We start from the raw sequence: 5,137 nt of genomic DNA on the forward strand, positions 1-5,137 counted from the left end.
TTTACAATGCTAAATATACTTGTACATAGATCCAGCAAACAGCACTCCTTGATATTCAAAGGAACTGAAGCCAGCTATGTTGGCATTTGCCCATAATCCCAGCAACTAAGCAGGCTAGAGCAGGAAGATCATAAGTTGAAGGCAAGCTTGAGCAATTTAGCAAGACCTTGTCTCAAAATAAAGATAAAAAGAACAAGCAATGTGGCTTAGTGTTAGAACACTCCTGGATTCAATCATCAATACAACAGGAGTTGAAAACCTATTCACATTAAAGCCTGTATATAGATGCTAATCGAAGACTTATTTGTAATTATCAAAACTTCGAAGCAAGATATATTTCAAAATGTATTTCAAGAAGCAAGTGGATAAACTGGTCCATTCTGACAGTAGAATATTCAGTGCTAAAATAAGCTATCAAGACATGAAAAGACATTGAGCAAATTTAAAGGCATATTACAGATTGAAAGACTTTTAAAAGGTTACATGCTGTACAATACCAACTTTATGGCATTCTAGAAAAGGTAAAACTATGGGGACAGTAAAAAGATTGCTGGGAGCTGAGGGAAAGGAGACTGAATAAGTGGAACACAGGATTCTTAGGGCATTAAAACTACTGTGTATAATACTATAATTTTGTGTACATATTTTTATACATTTGTCCAAATTAACACAATATAAAACAAACAGTTATCCCTACTGTAAACTATGAACTTTGGGTGATGATATGTGCCAATATATACTCAATTGTAACAACTCTGTCTTCTTGGTTTGAGATGTTGGTAATGGAGGAGGCTATGCATGTGGGAGACAAGGTATGAGAAAAAAACTATACCTTCTACCAATTTTATTGTGAACCTAAAACTGCTTGAAAAAAATGAATGATTTAGGCACACATACACAAAATATAAATAGACATGTAATTAGAATTGCAAAGAATATAATGAGAGTTTTAAATTGACAATATTGGCAATTACTTTAATGTAGATGGATCTGTCTTTTTCTCATAAGAAAACCAACTGAAACACCAGTACATGAGAGATTGAAAATACAAGTCACAAAATATATCATGCCAAAAAGAAAAGAAAAAAAAGCAGGCATAGCTATATTAAGGCCTAATAAACTATTTTTTCCATATAATCAAGTTAATTTGTTTAAAAAAATTTTTACATTTTCGTTCATTATATACAAATGATGTACAACGTTTTGTTTCTATGGTTGTACTTGATGTATGATTACACAAATGGTGTGAATCTACATGTACATGTCTCATTCCACCATTTCATACTCCACTCTCTCATTTCCCTCTACATAATGTAAAGTTCCTCCATTCTTTTCTCATCCCCCACCCTCCCACCTCCATTATATGTCATCATCCACTTATCAGAAAAAACATTTGACCTTTGGTTTTTTGGGATTGGCTTATTTCACTTAGAATGATATTCTCCCATTCCATCCATTTATCTGCAAATGCCATATTATTCTTCCTTATGGTTGAATAACATTCCATTGTTTCTTTATCCATTCATCTGTTGAAGGGCATCTAGGTTGGTTCCATGGTTTAGCTATCATGAATTGAGCTGCTATAAACATTGATGTGACTATGTTACTGTAGTATGCTAATTTTAAGTCCTTTGGGTATTAACCAAGGAATGGAATAACTGGGTCAAAAGTAGGTCCATTCCAAGTTTTCTGAGGAATCTTCATACTGCTTTCCAGAGTGGTTGCCCCAATTTGAAACTCTACAAGCAAGGTATGTGTGTGCCTTTTCCCCCACATCCGTGCCAACACCTATTATTGCTTGTGCTCTTGGTAATAGCCATTTTAATTTGAATAAGAGGAAATAATAGGGTTGTTTTAATTTGAATTTCTCTAATTACTAGAGATATTGACACTTTCATATATTTGTTAGTTGCCTGTATATCTTCTTCTGTAAAGTGTCCAGTTCCTTGGCCCATATATTGATTAGATTCTTTGTAGTTTGGGTGTAAAGCTTTGTAAGTTCTTCATATATTTTGGAGATTAGTCTCTATCTGAAATGCATGAGGGAAAGTTTTCCCCCAACTCTGTAGGCTCTCTTTTCAAATTATTGATTGTTTCCTTTGCCGAGAAAAAACTTTAGTTTGAATCCATCCCATTTATTGATTCTTGCACTTTGGGAGCCTTATTAAGGAAGTCTGGTCCTAAGCCAACAAGAGGAAGATTCAGGCCTACTTTTTCTTCCATTTGGTGCAGTGTCTCTGGTCTAATTCCAAGGTCTTTGATGCATTTTCAGTTGAGTTTTGTGCAGGGTGAGAGATTGAGGTTTAATTTCATTTACTACAAATGGATTTCCAGTTTTCTCAGCACCATTTGTTGAACGGGCTATCTTTCTTCCATTTTATGTTTTCAGCTCCTTTGTTTAGTAGGAGATAACTGTATTTGTGTGGGTTTTTCTCTGCCTCTTCTATTCTGTACCATTGGTTTGCCTATTTTGATGTCAATACCATGTCATTGTTTTACTATTGTTCTGTAGTGTAGTTTAAGGTCTGGTGTTGTGATACCTCCTGCTTCACTTTCTGCTCAGTGTTATTTTGTCTATTTGATGTCTCTTATTCTTCCAGATGAAGTTCATGATTGCTTTCTCTATTTCTATGAGGAAGATCATTGGGATTTTAATTGGAATTGCATTGAATTTCAATGTTGGAATAGCTATTTTAAAAATATTAATTCTGCCTATCCACGAATATGGTAGATCTTTCCATTTTCTAAGGTTTTTGTTAAATTCTTCCTTTGGTGTTCTGTAGATTTCATTGTAGAGGTCTTGCACCTCTTTTGTAAGATTGATTCCCAAGTATTTTTTTTGTTTTGAGACTATTATAAATGGAGTGGTTTTCCTAATTTCTCTTTCAGATGATTCATCATTTATGAATAGAAATGCATTAGATTTATGCATATTGATTTTATATCCTGCTACTTTGCTAACATAAGATAAAGGATTACTACAGGTAAGAGACTTCTACAGTCTATTAAAGTTCTATTTAAATTAAAGCTGAAATCATTTTAAATACAAACAGTTAAAATAGGTAAAGGATCTTCAAGAATCAGAAAATACATGTAAGAGACAAATTTGAAATAGACAATTTAAACATGTCTCTTGGTGACTGTTAGAACAAACAGAAAAATTATATCAGTACTGTTACAGAAGATTTAAATTATAAAGTTAACACATTTACCCTAACAGAAAAATTCAGAAGATCACACCTACAATACAGATGAAAAATAATCTTATGGACCTAGAGAACATTTACAAAAAGTATCCATGGAATGAAATATAATATATGACACATTTCAAAAGAGTTAAACCACAGAGAATTTTCTCTGATAACACCAGAAATCATTTTTCAAGTTTGCTTACCATCCTTACAGTTTTAAAAGTTAAGATATTTACACAAAAAAATATACTTCTTGGCCAACAAGATATGATAATTTAACTCAAGAATATTTTAATCTTTGTAAAATAAAAATTTAGAAGTCAGAGAAGAGCAAATTCAGTCTGAGTTCAAAGAAATAGAATACATAATTGAAAAGCAGACACATTAACAAGATAATCATGCTATAAAATATTAAAGGGAAAAATCTTTCTTTGAAAAATAACAAATAACAAATTTGGTAAGCAATGCTGAGAAAGATCAAGAAAAAAGGGAAGAGGAACAAATCTACCACATCAGGAATGAAATGAAAATAAAGATGAGCATCACCACAAACCTTACAGAGACAATGTTAAGGCAACTTTATTGCAGAATTTTTAAAAATAAAAAGTAAATCAACAATTTTGTCTATAAATACTATTTGCCAAATCTTATGGGTAAAATAGAAAATCCCAGAAAATCTGTTAAATATTTAATTTGCATTAGTAACTCACTAAAAATTCAACAGATGAGTTCACTGCTGAATTCTTTTTTTTTTATATTTATTTATTTTTTTTTTACGTTTACATAGGGTAATGATGTTTATTATATTTTTTCCCCTCCCCCCCACTGCTGAATTCTATGAACATATACGGAAAGCACAAAATAGCATTCCTCTTATTTTTTGTTTTCTTTTGGTAATGGAGATTGAACCCAGGGGCACTTTACCACTGAGTTACATCCCCAATTCTTTAAAATTTTTTCTTCTTTTGTTTAATTTTGGGACAGAAGCTCACTAAATTACTGAGGTTGGACTTCAATTTACAATTCTTACTTCAGCCTTCAAAGTCATTAGTAATATAGGAATGTGCCACTGTTCCCATTTCCTCCCTATTGCTTTTTTAATGCTATAGTCTTAATACTAAAGTCTACAAAGGAGAATACAAAAAGTAACATTTTAATTTCCCATATGAATATTAAAATCTTAATATTGAAACTTTACAATGAAATATTAGCAAACTCAATTTAGGCTTAAGATAAACATAGATCATTTGTTTTGCTTAGTTTTTCTTCCATGAATGAAAATTTCCATTTACACTAGAAAATATTCCTTTTTCAGTAAAAGAATAAAAGAAAAATCTATGTCTAAAAGAAATCCCAAAGAGCATCATCTAATAGCATTTGATATCTGTTTCCTGTAAGCATTCAGCAAGCTTGAAATCAAAGTGATGTTTGTTAATATACAAAGTGGGTCTAGGGAAGACAAACCAGCAATTATTCTATTCAACACTGAGGACTGGGAAGAAATTAACCTGACATCATTTAAAGATGTGATTACAATGTAAACAAATCAAAATCTTCACATAATTATGAGGATTAATAAGTGGGTTTAGCAAAATACCAGGACAAAGTTTCAGTATAAAAAATGATCTACATTTCATAGCCAGGAAAATGCTGAAATTAAAAGTAATGTATTCACAGACTGAGGCTATTACTCAATGATAGAACATTTGCCCAAGATCCTGGGTTAGAACTCAGGCTAATAAACAAATACAACAATAAAAGAACAACTGAATTATAAACCATGCAGAAGCAAAATCTAAAAAACAGGAGAGAAATATAAAGAAAATTGATTATGAAGACTAAAATAAATTCAAAGGACCCAGTTTATCTCTGCAAGGAAGACTAAGCATTGTAAAATGTCAATTCTTCCCTGAAATTTATCTGTACCCACAACAAAACTCCATAAA

The sequence above is a fragment of the Sciurus carolinensis genome, unplaced genomic scaffold (assembly GCF_902686445.1).
Source record: "Sciurus carolinensis unplaced genomic scaffold, mSciCar1.2, whole genome shotgun sequence".
In the NCBI taxonomy this organism is placed as follows: domain Eukaryota; kingdom Metazoa; phylum Chordata; class Mammalia; order Rodentia; family Sciuridae; genus Sciurus; species Sciurus carolinensis.